This window comes from Eptatretus burgeri, chromosome 15, assembly GCF_056783735.1.
Source record: "Eptatretus burgeri isolate ZD-2024b chromosome 15, Ebu_testis_v1, whole genome shotgun sequence".
NCBI lineage: Eukaryota > Metazoa > Chordata > Myxini > Myxiniformes > Myxinidae > Eptatretus > Eptatretus burgeri.
The window spans coordinates 63,147,812-63,165,507 of NC_140975.1; the positions used below are offsets into that span (position 1 = coordinate 63,147,812).

The 17,696-nt window shown below is 44.8% G+C and overlaps 1 long non-coding RNA gene across 2 annotated transcripts in view; it reads left to right on the plus strand.

Moving 5' to 3' along the window:
• The window catches only part of LOC147012327 (uncharacterized), a 15,364-nt gene extending 7,098 nt beyond the window's left edge, over window positions 1–8,266 (plus strand). For both annotated transcript variants that reach the window (XR_015051557.1, XR_015051558.1), the window contains one exon: window positions 7,240–8,266. This is a non-coding gene — a long non-coding RNA (uncharacterized LOC147012327). The remainder of the gene's footprint in view (window positions 1–7,239) is intronic.
• The last annotated feature ends 9,430 nt before the right edge of the window (window positions 8,267–17,696 follow it).

The following is a 17,696-nucleotide window of genomic DNA, read 5'->3' on the forward strand; positions in this document are numbered from 1 at the left end:
ACCCATTGTGACGTAATCTACGAGCAAACAATCCCTGCAACGTAACAAGCGAATTGAAAGTGTTGGGTTTGCAAACACTAAATCCACTTTAAGCTTAACATATAAGTAGCAACAATTAAACACGTAATAATAACAATTGACGCTCTGAACACACAATTCAAGGGGCCTTGAGATGTGTAATCACTACGAGTCTGCTAAGGAACTCTTTATTAATTAACAGCTCGGTTTGACAACTTTCTTAAACCGCAGCGTGGAACGTAATAGGAAAGTGAAATTGAATATTTGGTTGAACCCGACTTCACAGATTTTCCTGAACCGGAGACTCCTTGGTGCACTCACTCACCTTTGGGCTGTTCCAGTCTGGGTTCGATTGTTGGCCAGACGAGAAACAGCTCGGTGTTACACAGGCAGGTGCACCGTTCCTCGGATGGCTATTAAGCAGGGTGTCCCATCTGCTTGCATTATTTGCTGGACGTTCAGGATCCCATTATGTTTCTCAGAGGGTAGTCGAGTTATCACCGGACTCCTGGGAATTTTTTTTTTTTTTTTTTTTTTTTACAAATTCCGACCCAAATTAGCTTCGGTTGAACGTCAGGCCTGGCCAACCGGTTCGTGAAATACTTTGGCCAATTTTACAAAACTCTGGAAAGTGGGAAGGCTTCTGTCGACCACTGCTTAATTGGATAATGGCGTAAAGAGGAGGAGGAGGGTGAGGACGATGAGGAGAAGGATGAGGAGGATGAGGCGAGATGACGGAACGAAATGGATTCCTGACCTATGCCACCCGACCTTATGCTCAGCTCATTCTCCAAAGGATTCCAAACTAATAAAAACTATCCCATTCTCCAAAACCATTCCATCAAGCACGAGTCACACCTGCAATGGACAGAGTCATGGACCGAACAAGTACATCATATTGTGTTTACAATCGGATAAGATCACACTAAACAGCCCTTTGACTCGATGGGACAACAATTGCATGAAGACGGTGCCTGGCAAGCCCGACCGTAGGGAACTCCCCAAGGGCTCGCATTGAGAGCGGTTTGAAATCTCCATTGCAGTGCAGGGACCCCTGCTGGTCGGAGTGGCCATTGTTGCCTGCTCGTTGAACTGTTGGTAAATTTTGTGCTTTTTCATAAAAATACGAGTTCTTTCACAAGGAACTTTGATGCAGGAGGAGGCCACCAGGCCCGTCAAAGCCTACACTCTTATCACCAACCTATGGTTGTCTCTCCATGCTATATCCTTTTTAAATGCTGAACTCCAAGCAAGGAAGCAGCACGTGCCATTTTTTTAACTCTTCGGTATGACTCGGTCGGGGTTCAAACCCCAAACCTCCCACACTCACGAACCGTCACATCACCGAGGGTGGTTAAAATGGGATTCAAAAAGTACATTCCTCATCACTCAGAGCACCACTTACAGCTAACCCTAGCCCTAACCCTAACGCACTCAACCAACCTGCTGGGTAAATATGTTTACCTGATCCTAACTTTTAAAATGTTTTAATACGTTTACCTGACGTTTATTGCTCCATTTTAATACCCGTCGAAGACCTCTGCTCATCTTTACACACAAAAACTAGAGAGTTCATAAAACACCAGTCTTGAGAAAAAGGACATGGGAAGGGTCTTTGAAACTATTTTTGTTTTTCTGACCACAATCTACATTTCCTATGAGCTGCAATTTTGTCTGAATCTCGATATTTCCCAATGTTGAGCGCGCAAGAGGCAAATTTGATTGGTCGAGATGGCGTAATATTTTGTACAAACACTGTCCCGCTAAATTGGAGGTTTTTTGAAGTGCAAACAAAGTGATTTGTGTTCTTCAGTGTTCAAGTACAGTCAACCCCCGCTTCATCGCGGTTCACCGATCGCGCCCCCGGTTCATCGCGGATTTTCTCTTGGAACGTAACTAATTTTTCCTGCGGATTCCCCCCATTCATCGCGGTAATAATATATAAAATATAAATTATTTAAGCAATAAATTATAACGCGTGGTGCTCGACCAGTCACACAATGCACGAGACAAAGTTTCGCTTGTGAACTTCGAATATTTTCTTCGTTTTTTCTCAAAGCCCCACGATGCCGCCCAAACGCCCTGCACCTTCTAAGGCTTCTGGAAAGGAACCGAAGCGCCAGAGGAAGGTCCTTGGACGCTCCAGGAGAAGGTTAAGGTAAAGGTGCTCGATATATGCTTCGGGAAGGAAAAAGGTTTGCCGCCGTTGGACGAGCACTGCTCATACCCAGCACCTCAAAACCTACCAGACCAGACTAGTCAATCTCAGGCACCTCAAACCCAATCACTCCCAAACCGACCAGACCAGACTAGTCAATCTCAGGCACCTCAAACCCAATCACTCCCAAACCGACCAGAGCAGACGAGTCAATTTTTTGGGGAAGCGTCCATTCATCGCGGATTTCCACTTAGCGCGGGGAGGTTTGGAACGTAACCCCTGCGAGAAACGGGGGATGACTGTATATCATTAAATTTAAATAAAACAAATATTTTAAAGGTTGAAGAAAATAAGTATTTGGATGTATACTGCCATTGATGCAGCGTCTATTACACCACCTTATTTAACCCTCTTTCGTTAGATCTTTGTGCTTGTTGTTTGTGTCCTTTATGACATCCCTAAAATAGTAAGTTTCCTATTTGTAAAGATTTTAAATTTTGCTTGACTGCCAGACAGGCAGAGTTAGAAATTACCTTACTCCTCTGTGCGCATGTGCACTCAGGACGAGATTCCGTACAATTTGCCAAATCCAGGGACAAAGTACTGCTAAACTGCGGGTTTGTGTTCCAATTCGTGTTCCGATTCGTGTTCTACAGTGTTCAAAATAAAACATTAAATTTAAATTGAGTAGTTCCTCAACCATAGACCGACATCTGTAAACAGACAGACAGACAGACAGACGGACAGACGGAGAGTGAACCAATTGTTTTACCCGACTTTTCTCTTCGCACGTGCGGAGTAAAAACAATCATTGTAAACATAATGTCAGCCCCGGTCCAAACATCAATTCATACTGATTTAGCAAAATAGAATAATCAAAAAAATGAGCATATTATCATCAAGTTAACAGCCCCTTGCATAATTAAGCTCCATGATTTCACAAAATGTATCTGTGGTCAAGTTGTTTCCCCATTACTGTTTCTCTATTTCAAGATGTCTTTCGCAAAGAGTAAGAGAGTTATCGCCGGCACGCTGAACAAATTACAAATTCCTGCCGTGACCACTGTGGGATGCTTTGACAGCATTGAACCCACCTTCCGACAGAGCCCCAAGAGAGAGAGAGAGAGAGAGAGAGAGAGAGCGAGAGAGAGAGAGAGAGAGAGAGAGAGCGAGAGAGAGAGAGAGAGAGAGAGAGAGAGAGAGAGAGAGAGAGAGAGAGAGAGAGAGAGAGAGAGAGAGAGAGAGAGAGAGAGAGAGAGAGAGAGGTGAGCCGTTGATCTTCAGTTCACTGAGCATTCGTGATGGTGATGATAGCTCATCCCCTTCACAGAGCATCGGGGCATTCACAACTCTGTGGCTAAGAATCAATTCTGTACCAGTTGCAACTCCATTGCTAGGTGCGGAAATTTCTGCTGAGCATCTATGGGAATGAAACCCACAATATTGATGACAGTGCAAGAAGGCTTCATCCACCCCAGCATCAAGCTTCTCACCAAGCATTGTCCAATGTAAAGTCTGTTTCTATTCATGTGTGTTCCAGAAAATTTACTTGGAGAACCACAGGTCTTGCTACCGAGGCATCGATACGTGTGCCATCCCTCGGATTGACGGAAAACGGGGTTCCCGTCTGCCAGCATTAATCGGTAGATGTTAAAGATTCCACGGTGTCCTTCGTGAAGAGTAGGCGAGCTATCGTCGACACCATGAACAAATTCCTGCCCTAACATACAGGTGGCACTGCATCAGCGACACAGCCGTGCTCCCAGGAATGATTCTACTCGCAGCGTTGTGATGCATATGAAAGAAGAAAAAAAGAAGGAGAAGGTACAAGGGTGCAGCAATAACGACAGGTCGACTTCAGCTCTTCAGGCAACAGTTGTACAGGAACTGGTATGGGCCACCAGCAAGCTTGAAAATGGCCATATTAATTAGTGCACCTGAGATCAAATCACACATTCAACGAGAAGGGCACTCGGTAGAGCGCATACCCCTGCCCCGTAATGCCTGATCCACGAGAACATATCGGGCCCATTACATGTTTGAAATATCATGCTATACAGTACGATATCATTTTTGGCCCTATCTCTCAATGGTGAAGAATCACGTTAAGAATTAAATAATTCTCGGATCCGGATCTTCACCAAAATCGAAACAATTCGGCCACGTCACACACCCAATCTGTCCACCAAGTTTCTTCCGAATCCAGAGAACTTTTTGAGATATCCTGCACTTAAACAAACAAACAGACAGACAGACAGACAAAAAGACAGAAAGGGCTATAAACATAACCTCCTTCACCTTCGGTGGTGGAGGTAATAATGGCCCTCGAATGCATTCTTCAAACTTCATATCATCCATTTCAATAGGTGAGGTGATCCACAAACCACATGGCATATGTTTTCATCTTAACAGTTTGAACCAACTCTTCATGAAGGAAACAAATGCTGAAAGTTTTTAGCACCATCCTCCATTTAGTCTGCTTGAGCTTCAGATGACGTACAAGTTGTATCAACTGATCAAGATCTTGTTATTTAGACTTTAGTAAAGCATCAAGAATATTGTTGTTAGCTAAGATTGTCATAAATAAGTGAAGACATAAATAAATGAACACATTAGCAAGGATAGAGAAGCACCAACAGTAGGGTAGAGGGACACAACAGAGGGACACTTGAAGGAAGAATGGGCGAGGGGAAGAAACACCCAGAAAGAAGAGATAACGTCGAGCCCAAAACTACGTTTCTGGTTGCAAAAATTAATTCAGTAGTGCCACACAATTCTCGCCAAGGCCAAGGATGAGCCAAAAGGCCTCCTCATTTCCTTGTTTAAGGGTGTACAGGATCATGTGACCACTTGATAGACTCAGTATAATCCCGTGACAATTGTGGACTCTGGATATCAATTTCCATTCCATTCCATTGGGACCACACTCTATACAAGGCATCATTACTGCCAAAGCAGTCTCCTGGGCTATTGGGAACAATCCTGGACAAGTCACCACTCCAACACAGGATACTCAGATGGCTTAATCATCCCAGCAAGCTGGTACTTATTTTGCTGACCTCAGATGGATGACAGGCTGAGTCAACCCCAGCTGGTATTAATTTAACAGCCAAACTGGATTTGAATTTAGAACCCTAGGATCCCAAGCCCATCACCCTAACCATTAAGTCAACACCAGGAATAGTTTCCATTCTGCATATGGAATATAAATACTTAAATTCAATTACTTTGATTGCCAACAAAGAATTGACCTTCAAACGCAACGGTGTAAGCCAAGTTTCGGCCCTCTCCCCGCCAAGCAGACGCTGATCGGCAAGAGCGGGTTATTTTTGTTTAAGCATTAATTTGATTATGAATTGAATTATTTTTTTATTGTGACATTGACCTTGCGTGTGTAACAATAAAGTGGCACAGCAATTTTCGGGTCAATTGGACAAGCCTATGGAATTGTATAAAAAATCAAAGAAAAGGTACCACACAGACACAGCTCGCTCATATATAAATATTTACACAAGTTGGGTCACCCAATCAAGATCGCGATATTTAGACTATAGTAAAGCATCAAGAAGAACTTTGTTTTAAAATTGCTGCAAAAATATAACTTGGAAGAGCAACACGGCAATGACAGGCCAAATAGCCTCCTCGTTTCCTTGTTTAAGGTCGTACAGGAGCCTGCAACCACTCCTTACACTCAGTATATAGTACAGTGGAGACTGTGGATCCTTTGCGTTGTTACAGAAATGATTGTTAGGGGCTAAATAATCTTTAGTTAATGTGCCAGTTATTTCTTAAGTGTCTGTTTTGTGAAATGTATCGTGTTCCATGTGAATGGATATGCATTGCATGTGTAATAGATAGTCATTGATCTCACGTGTGTTTATTTTCAGTTCCATTTTTCCGTCTTGTTCCGTGTATTCTTCCCTTTCTTTCGTCTCCCTGTACGCACGACAACTCTCCCTGGCATGATCCCCGGCATCGTGCTTGTTCCTGTGGAAAGATCAGAATACAGCACATTCACGCCCCTCAATGATGCCACAAATCATAGGTAATCCAAGCAGATCAAAGAAGAGAAAAAGGAGGAGTTACGTAACAGGGCTGGAAATATAAGCACAAGTGATCGCTCGCTCAGATCAGTCGTCAATCATAGATCAAGCGTCATCACATCACCTCGCTTACTGTGTCTGAGATTTATGACTCTGTGTTGATTGTGGTGCGGGGTGCTGGGAGTGTTGCACCGATACTGTTCCAGGATGGTTCTGGCACGACATGTGGAGGTGCCGTTTACCCTCTCAGTGCCCCGGGGGAGCTGGTGCGAACCCTGTGGTTGTTGGTAAATCAGAGTCCATCGACTGAGCATCAACTATTAAAGACAGAGTGTGCTGGGGGCACTGGTCACCGCAGTCAGATATTGCCGTTGTGGGGGGGGGGGCAGAGTGTGGGGCATCTTATTATCCCCAATTTTCTCTCTCTCTCTCTCTCTCTCTCTCTCTCTCTCTCTCTCTCTCTCTCTCTCTCTCTCTCTCTCTCTCTCTCTCTCTCTCTCTCTCTCTCTCTCTCTCTCTCTCTCTCTCTCTCTCTCTTTCCCCATCCCATCCGTCCCATCCCCATCCCTCTCCCTTCCACAGTTCACCTAATGTGTCTGTTCCCCACTGTTTTGTCCCTTCCACTCCCGCCCCTCTTGTCTCATGCCTCCTTGCTGTGAGTTGTGTGTTAGCTCTCATACGAGCCTCGACCAAGGTATACAAAAAAAAAAAAGGCAACCTACATATATTGTACCCCTCCTCCCCCACCCACATTTACTCCCCCTCATTAACCCCCTATACTCATCTGTTCCATTTACTGAACTCTCTCTCTCTCTCTCTCTCTCTCTCTCTCTCTCTCTCTCTCTCTCTCTCTCTCTCTCTCTCTCTCTCTCTCTCTCTCTCTCTCTCTCTTTTTCTCTCACACTCGGGGGCATGGTGTGGTGTGGCTACGACAGCTATGGACCAATAGGGGGCTCAATTTTGTTGGAGACTCTTTTGATGTGATTTTTGGCTCCTCTCCTTGTCTGGGGCTTATAACAGGGATGAACGCGGCTCATTTCTGAGCAGAGTATCACCAAGGACAGAGCTGGAGAGATCGCTAAAAGCATCGCAGGAGAGAAATATTGCCAGACATTGGACCTTGTCGGGGAGATAGACAGAGCAATGACAAGCATCAAGTCAGCGTGACCAGACGTGGGGTTACGCATTGCTGCTGAGAGCCGGGATTGCTTCCACGTCACTCATTTAGGATGCGTCCTGCAGCGACACTTACACGATTTACAATCGGATCCTTTCTCTGACGCATCTTTCTTCTATCATCTATCTCTCTGCTCTTTTGTGTCCAAAGTAGACATCAATGTGGGCAAGCCCAACCAACTGTTCTTTTCAGAGCAAAACCCAAGAGTGACTGAAGAGTGAACCAAACTGATCTGCACCTCACATTCTTCCTCTTACACTACGCCACACCCCATGTTGCATTGCACTTCTCAAACACACACCGTAGACACCCTCAGTATTTCTCCCTCATCCCCTTTCCTAAGTATTCTGGGCTGTGTAGGTCTGCCATCTGAGCCAGGTATTGAGAGGTCATTAATCCTCAATTGTTTGTATTTCTCTGGACTAGCTCTAATTTTCCTTGGATAGTGTGTGTGTGTGTGTGTGTGTGTGTGTGTGTGTGTGTGTGTGTGTGTGTGTGTGTGTGTGTGTGTGTGTGTGTGTGTCCTAGCATAAGTTAAGACTGTATAAGAATTTTCAGGATGACTCTGCACTGTCTTTTTGTAAATATTGTTTGCCTTTTTCCACACCCCAAAAATCCCTTGTATTGCTTTCCCTGATGTACATTTGCAATAAATCCCATTACTGTGCGAAGTAACTTTTCTTGTTCCTGGTTTAAATAAATGTGTTTGTTAAAAATGTTCCCAGCTCGTTTTTGTCTTTTCCTTCATTCTTCTAGCATGGCCTGCACTCTCGCTTAGCCGGGACGTTATCCCACAAGAATCTGTTAAAGAGCTGGTATATACTTGGCAGCTCCACTCGGCTGCATCTGATCCGGTAGGTAAATCTAAATAACGCAAGTACGTACGGAGGGTGCGATTCCTCGATAAGGAGGTCATGTGTCCTAAAGTAAACCGTTGTTAGACGGAGGACCCTAAGTCACGTGGTCAACTTATTGGCATTCGCGGTCGATTAGCGACCTGCTGCGACACAAAGTTATTCGTGTGCGATGGCCTGAGATTCCCAGTGAGTCCAGAGAGGAACCCGAGACAGCCCCTCCCTCATGGTCCACCCGCAACACCAACTCCGCAACAATATTATTTCATTCCTGAGTCCTGCCTTTTAACCGATTTGAATCTTTACTGCATTGCCAAAATCTACCATGTTGTCAGGACAGCTGATGGCATTCCTGCAATGCCACCAATCCTACCAGGCCAAGATTAGTTACCTAAGCTTCTGCTGGAATACAAACCGGAGTGGTTTGAATAAGTCGAAGTTTTTGCACTGGGGAAGGCAGAACACACATTGTGAGAACAGTTCACAAACCATACCTGTTGATCGTGGAAATGATATGTCAGTTAGATGTGTGGGACATCCAGGCACTCTACATAACTTCACATATTGTTACGGATTTCCCGCCCGTCGGCTTTCGAAGGACTGCGTCTAACCAATAGCGGTTGCTTCGCCCACCGAACGGACAATCCAGTCGTGACTTTCTGGAACAACGCTAGAAACCAGTCACAGGTGGGTTTTTAATCCCACCACGGCCCAGTCCGTATTCTACCTGCACGAAATAGGGTCAATCGCCGAATATCGATATACCTAAGTACCCACACGGGTAACCTACCGAGGGACCGTACCTCTGTGAAGGCCTGCTTGGACACGAACCGCTTAAGCGGTCCGTTCCTTTCTGGGTTAACCCAGCGAGTATTATTTGCCAGACCTTGCCGGACCCAATTCCATTTATCGGCTATTTAAAAACCAACTATATTCCGAGTGCGAGATGGGGCAGTTCAATGAGGGAATGGACGCAACGAACAGGTTTACATTGACACAAGGACATTTATTATAATAAAGCACGTATGCAATTAAACAAGGCAAAACACTTATGCAATTATACAAGCAACAAAAGCACGACAAAATAACTACAACGCATCGTGCTTCTTCCATACACGGGGTTTCACTCACTCACAGGGAATCGCTTACACACGCCAGAACACTTACACACACCATACTACTCACACAATGCATGCTTTCCAGCACGCATTTCGCCACACTTGTAACCACACACACCGGGACGACAATGCTGGGGATTTGCGCTACCTCAAGCGCTCCCGGGGTCTCCATACCCCCCAAGTTCCGCGTGCACCCATTCACAGCACTCGCCCCCTCTACCTCGCAAGGCTCGACCGGACTAACCTTCGGCGCGATCCGCCTCAAGGGGGCACATTGCCTCCCTTCGTTCCTGAAGGAGGCTATCCTGCTGCTTGCATCGGGTCCCAACACATTCCTCAAGCTCAACCCCCATTGTCCTCCACTACCTCTACCTGTGTGTGCTCGTCAATTACCTGTAGTTTCTCCTCTACTTGTTTTATCTCAGTCACCTCGTTTATTATTTCCGTTTCTTCCTGGCTCCATTTTCCTTCCCATTTGAGTCGTTCTTCCTCTCTGAGCCCCTTTAGTTGTTCATTATCTTTTCGGAGCTTTTCCATCTCTGTGGACTCCATCTTTGCTCTCTCCTCGAGTTGATTAATTTCAAATTCATATCGTTTTTACTTTCTACCCCACCATCTCTCATGTTCTTCATTCTCAAAACTCATCGTTTCTTTCATTTTGTTGATCTCCCTTTCCTGTTTCATTCGTTCTTCTGTCTGTTTCATATTCCACCGTCTCTCTTGTTCCTCCTTCTCCAATCTCATAGTTTCCCTCAATTGGTTTATCTCCCTTTCCTGTTTCATTCCTTGTTCTGTCACTATCTCCTCGTACTCCAACCTTGTTTTTTCCTTTTGTTGTTCAGTTTCAAATTCATACTCTTTTTGCTTTTTATTCCACTGTCTCTCTTGTTCCTTATTCTGCAATCTGGCCTTGGCATCCAGCTGTTTGATCTGTTCAGTGTGGTTCCTTAAAGTTTCATTCTCTGTTCTCTTTCTTTCCTCTTTTAACATCCTCAGTTCGTTTTGTAATCCCGTTTCTTTGTTTTGGTCTTTCAGTAACTCAGAAGCTTTCTTTTCTAATTCCGTCCTCATCTCCACACCTCTTTCACATTCTTTCTTCCTCATTTCATCCATTCCCTCACCGAATTCCTTGCAAATTTTGACCCAATACTTTCCTCTTTTTACCTCCTGTTCTAGGCTTTCCCTTTTCCGATTGCTATTCTTACCTCTTCCTTCAGTAGTTCCAATTCCACATCGTGTTTCCGTTTTTCCTTTTCCAGCTTCGTTTTCCATTCTTCTTCTAAGTTCTTTCTATCCTGGGTGTTACTAATTTGCTCCTCTTTTCTTTTCTTCAGTTCGCTCTCCACACTTCTTTTGCATGCTTGCTCTCTCTCCTTTCATTCGTTCTCTCACCGTTTTCTTTTAGTTTTCCCAGATATTTCTCTGTTTTGTGCCCGAAGCCCGCTAATGTGCGCCAGCCTCGCCTGCCATGATCACGTGGTTTCAATCGTTGGTTGGGAGCCCCGCCTCGTATCCTGCCGTTTGCTGTGCTAATTATAGCAGCCCGCTCCGTGCTGCGCTGAGATGTGGCAGCGCCGCTATTTTGCCGGCAAAGTTCATGCTCAGTATAGGGTGAGCGGCCCCACTGATTACCATTAGTGGTGGGGTAATAAAAAGAACCATCCCAGGCCATGGATCCTACATCAATACACATATCTACACCACCCTGCTCCCGTTCGCCTTGAACCGCCATCTTGCTTCTCGGAATAAATTTAAAGCCCCACAATTTCATGGGAACCGAGGGTCGTTCCACACACCCTTGGTCCGATTCCCGTTAATTTAGTGTGGAGGGAATGAATCTGTATCTCACTCCTGACACCAGTGTTGTAGATTTCCGCCCGCCAGTGTACGAACGACCGCGTCTAACCAATAGCGGTCGCTTCGCCCACCGAACGGACAATCCAGTCGCGGCTTTCCGGATCAACGCCGGAAACCAGCCACGGGTGTGTTTTTAACCACACCACAACCTTGTCCGCATTCGACCCGCACGCTACAGGGTCCGATCGCCAAATCTTCGATTCACCAAATTATTCGCGCGGGTCGGTTACTGAGAGATTGTACTTCAACCGGGACCGCTTGGAGATGAGCCGCTTAAGCAGCTCGCTTCCTTTTGGGATAACCGAGTGGGGTATTATCGCGCAGTCCTGTTGGACCCGATCACTTTACCGGCTATTTAAAAACCAACTATATTCCGAGTGCGAGATGGGGCAGTTCAATGAGGGAATGGACGCAACGAACAGGTTTACATTCACACAAGGACATTTATTATAATAAAGCACGTATGCAATTAAACAAGGAAAAACACGTATGCAATTATACAAGCAACAAAAGCACGACAAAAGAACTACAACCGTCTACTTATTATGTACAGTCACTTGCACTTAACAGCAGTTCCTACTTATTAGACGGGCCCACAGACACACACACACACACACACACACCCAAGAAATGGTGGCAGAGGCCTTTAATAACGAGCTCCAGCTCGGAGGACAGGTGAGCTGAAACCCAGAACCTATCTCGAACCTCTCCACCTTGTGTGGTCTTCAAGTTGGTCGGACCCGGGCTCCAGCGAGAGCGAGCTGGATCCAATCGCCGAGCCGCGATCCTTCCCGAGCTCCCGCGAATCCTCCCGCACTTCTCAACACGTGCTGGTGAGACGAGGCGCCAATCATTCCCGTCGATGCGTCGCTTCCCCGAGGAACCACCTCCAAGAAGAGGTCGATGAGTTGCACCAAGCCGGGAACCAAAATGGAGAACAAAGAGCTCCACGAACCAGGAAAAAGAAGAAGAAGAAGAAGAAGAAGAAGAAGAAGAAGAAGAAGAAGAAGAAGAAGAAGAAGAAGAAGAAACCACTCGCAGCTTGAGCCGAGCGACCAACTCAACTCTCTTCCAAGCAAAGCAGCTCGAAGCAAAAAGCTCTCCCGAGCCAGGCCTCAGCCGAAGCTCACTGAGCCAGCCAAAGCAAAAAGCTTCCGAAGGTATCAACCCTAATGCAAGCCAAGCAGGACCCGACGGTCTGCTGAATGACTCCCCTCAACTCCCTTCTCCAACTCTGCCCTTCCAACTCTGCCCAACACGATCAAAAGAAAAGATCTCCTCTTGTCCTTCTCCCGCCCTTCCCCCACTCCCGGCGTGACTCATGACTCATGCGCTCGTGCTCCATCCCCCGCTCAGCCACGGGTGGGAGGGAGTTGTTGACATCATGAGTCACGGGACGGCAGGGTGGCTCTTCCTCTTCGCAGAAGAGGGGGAGCGATGTCTCCATTGTTCGTTCCCTAACTATTAAATCGATCCGCAGCGCATCTAATCGATTTCTGAACATTTAAACAATGGAAGGTGAGCTATCTAAGGAACAAGCACTTATCGACATAGCTGACTAAAGGAACCTGTATGTTGTGTGCAATCGAATTCCAAATTTGTAACAATATGCAATTCGACAAGCGCTCGTTGGCTGGTCATCAGCTGAGCCCCACAAAAAAGACATTTCGACCCATTAAGCTGAGAACCTCTCAGGAATGTTTTTGGCTCGTCCATAGCAGTTAATGTGATCTTACCCTTCCAGCCATTAATAATGTAACAAGGAGCCTCGTTGCCTGCTGTCGATTAAGCAACAACTTTTAAACCATGAAATATGTTATGGATTAACAGTTGAGACATTTATAAGTCATGTGTATGCCAATCATGGCGACTGAGAAAAGAAACCCAATCAGGAAATTGCATGTCAGCATGTAAGATAATAAGTTTTTTTCACCTGAACTGAGCAATCCTGGAAATTCACCTGCAAATCATGTTTCCTACAGAATCTGCTTACAAGTCAACGCACATCCCATGTCAATACCTTCCATACATTGCTCGCCCAGGTGGTCTCATTTAGTATTGGAATTGCCAAGTACCATTAAATACCAAATTAGTTTTTATGACTAACAGCTCGTGTTATCAGGATGATTCAAGGGGGAATGACTCAGAACTTCCTAGTACATGTTCATCACTGGAATTTTGAGGGCAGCAACAAGATACTGTCATACTGGACTGTTCACAGAGACCCACTACTTCCTTCAGGTCACCCAAGGTTGTTACAACCCCTCCTGAGGATTTATAACTTGTTCAAGCTTGCCAGAAGGAACTGCTTTTCAACAGCAATACCCTTCTAAAATGACATTCAAAGAGAAATCATCCATTGAGCTTCCATCCGGACAGTTTGGAACAGGCTTGCTGCTTGTGGTATGTGGTCCGGAAGACCACTGCTCTGCATCTTTCTAGCCACAGTAACATCGATATCAGCACATGCAATGTATGACAAAACATCACAAGTGAACTGTTGGCACCATGTTATTTTCACTGATGTGTCCACATTATGCCTAAACTTCAATGATAGACATGCAAGTCTGGAGATGAGGTAGGGAAAGATTTCCCTAATTCTACCATTTGGCAGCATGATCAGTTTGGTGGGGGGCAGACTGATGGTAGGTGTTGGTATTCAATCAAGTTGGGTGAAGAATACGTGACGTTCAAAATGACGTATGAATGCTAATGAGCCCTTTCACGCATGTGCTGTGTGTGCGTTTTCCGTGACTCGTTTCTGCTCGTCTGGGTACTTTTAACCTGCCGTTGTTACGTGAAATCTGTTCGTGAAATAATTAAATAAAAATAACATAATTTTCAGCATTTAAACGCAAGAGTGGCGATTACAAATTGGTTAACCATAATTGTTCTGTTCCTGAACGAAAGTTGGACTCACTGAACTCGAGGACTATCGGTGGATAAGAAGTCGGGTTCCTGTCTTTTCCTATTAAAACAATTAGCTAGCAGCAGCCATGGTTATAACACACACACACACACACACACACACACACACACACACACACACACACACACACACACACACACACACACACACACACACACACACACGGATGCTTCTCCTTTCACCAATACATGCAAAATTCTAGTGTAATTCCTCTTGTGTCCCCAGAACCAAACAAAAATACATAACTGCATTCACAGCTTCAACCCCACCCTCTCCTCCCAAACATGATTAATAGAAAATATCATTTTAATCTTACCCTGTGCAATGACAAGGCCCACAAATGACCTTTCCATCAGTGTTAAGAAGCACGAAGGTTTGGATATAACGCACCCATCTACGAACCTTCGGCCTTTCACAGACGCACATTACCGAACGCAACATATCAACCTTTTGGACGAGTTGATCAGGAAGTTCTTGAACTGTTTTGTTATGCAGAGGCACACCCCTTTCTCACAGGTACATTTACAAGTACTTCCAGCTTCTTAAAAAAAAAATATAGATTTTTAGGCCACCAGATTCACTTCATTACTAGGGGTTTCCACAAATGAGTGACAAGAAAGTCACGCATTGCAGACGTGCATTAAATAAATCACCAAGCCGACCATATTCACAGGAGGCATTCCCACAAGGTTCAAAGCCAATTCACTGGTGGTGATCCGTCGAGTGTTCGTACCGTTACCGGCCTTGTACCGGTCCACATGGTTGAGAGTTTGCACCATGAGCACCTGCCCATTCAGTGAGATAAGGAAGTTATCCAAGTCTTTCGTTGTGGAGAGGCACAGTCCTTTCTCTCTGGTACTTTCACAAGTATTTCCGGCTTCTTTTCGAAGCTTTGTGAGCCATTTTAGGTAATAATCCTTATCTCGCACACGCGATGTACTTTATGGTGCCCCAAACACTGCCGATTCTAAGGGGTTTCTACGCATGTGCACCAAGCATTGTGGGATTGATTACATCATTTTCAAAGTCGTATATTGATCTTGGCCCCATTGGAAGGACTCCATGACTAGTCTCAGATACAGCAAGGGATCACTGCCTGTAGACATCCTTTTGGTCCAAAAAGAAAGGTCTCAAGATCTTAATTGATAACAAGCCCCATACACACCATGTAAATGTTGTCAATACTGCACTTAAGGACCAAAACATCACTCGCATGGAAACAACCGACACGATCTCTGGACTTTAATCTGATTGAACATTCTTTGGACATCATGCATAGCGAGGCATGCTTCTGGTGGCCAAAGTCCACCCGTGGTCTCTTGGTCTTGTGGAAGTAGCTGTGGTCGGAGATAATGGCGCAACACCACACAGCCACAGAGCCGAATCGTCCGATTTGGTTGATGAAAAGCCGTCTCCATGATTGTATTGAGGTCAATGGTGGTCACGCGCGTTATTGAAAGCCATCCCTGCCAATGCAAACTTGTCAGTGATCTTTTGTAGACTTGCATCGTTACCAATTTGCATGCTAATTTCAAACAGCCATGTTGTTTTTCACGTGATAAATTAACTTTGGCTTCCATTGACATCATGTTTGCTTATGCATGGAGTGTTTAGATCAACATGCTTGTCCTCTTCATCCAAAACATGGACACGTCTAAATGTACCATTAAAACAATACACGTCTCAAAACTTGTTATATTTCTGCTTAATTTCTGGTAGATGAGTATCATCTTTGCTGTGATTTAAAATAATTTTAAAAAACAGTGTTTCGGCAATCAGTGCAACGTAACAAGAACACGTCTCTAAGTTAGATGCTTCAAACCGATGAGCATATCAGGAGTGTGTTCAGCTACCATGGTTTTTTTGTGTGGAGCGCTCGCCAAGCGGCTTAAGCAGTCAAGCTAGCATTCCATTTGAAACTGTTGATGAGGAATGACTGGCTTGGCAAGCGCTGGGTGTTTGGTGACTAAACACACCAATGATATTCAAATCCGCTCAAGGGAAAGAGGAGCGGTTTAAACAGGCACTACCATTGGTGAACATCGTCCAATCAGAGAACAGGTTCCAAAGCAGGTAGAACTCGCCCCAAAACATTTAAAATCCTTCAACAAATATTACCCCTGTGCGGGAGTGACGGTCATCTCTGCGAGAAAATATACAGCCTCCTGAAGGTAGGGCAGTTTTTGCAAACTTTGAAGTCACGTGACGTGAAAACGAAAGCGAATATCGAAAATCCGGCCTGACAAAATTTAGATATTGTCCCTTAGATTTATATGCCACAATCAAATTCAAGATCGCTTGAGAAATGCAGGAGGAGATAGATTTTGAAAATCGTCATTTTCCCATGAAAATCGTCATTTTCGCATTTTTTGCCAACTTTGAAGTCACGTGACACGAAAACTAAAGCGAATATCGAAAATCCGGCCTGACCAAATTTAGATATTGTCCCATAGATTTATATGTCACAATGAAATTCAAGATCGCTTGAGAAATGTAGGAGGAGATAGATTTTGAAAATCGTCATTTTCGCATTTTTTGCCAACTTTGAAGTCACGTGACACGAAAACGAAAGCGAATATCGAAAATCCGGCCTGACCAAATTTAGATATTGTCCCATAGATTCATTTGCCACAATCAAATTCAAGATTGCTTGAGAAATGTAGGAGGAGATAGATTTTGAAAATCGTCATTTTCGCATTTTTTGCCAACTTTGAAGTCACGTGACACGAAAACGAAAGCGAATATCGAAAATCTGGCCTGACCAAATTTAGATATTGTCCCATAGATTCATTTGCCACAATCAAATTCAAGATCGCTTGAGAAATGGCGTTGATATAATTTGAAAATCGTCATTTTCGCAACTTCAAAGGCCTCATGACCTTGACCTTCGGTGACCTTGAAAGTCATACCATCGTGTACGTCTCATCGACCTATATCAGGATCACTAATGACCAGATCTCCCGCTTCAAATTCATTGTGAACGGACGGACGGACGGACGGATCGTCACCACTCCTCTCAACACCAATATTATTAGGTCATGCTCGAAGAGATGACCTAAAAATCAATAATATAAAGGGAATCACAAGAATAATAAAATAATATAAATTTAAGAATTAATCAAAACCATTTTTAGGCAAGTCAAGGAATCGGGGAAGCTGGTGGGTTGGAATCGAATGGGGTTAAGGATATACTGGACACAAGGGTATAGATGCAAAAGATAGACTACTTCCTACCTTATGCTTCTTCTTCTTCTTCTTCCTCATCCTCCTCTTCTTCTTCTTCCTCCTCTTCCTCTTTTTCTTCTTCTTCTTCCTCCTCGTCGTCTTCTTCCTCCTCTTCCACTTCTTCCTCTTCTCCCTCTTCCTCTTCCATGTTAAAGTCAGAATTTGTAATTTGTTCAGGGTGCCGGCGATAGCTCACCTCCTCTTCACGAAGTACGCCAAAGGATCTTTCACGTCCAGAAACTAATGCCAGCAGATTGGTACTCCCAGTTTGACGTCCATCTCCATCCGAGGGACAGCACATTGATGCCTTGCGCTGC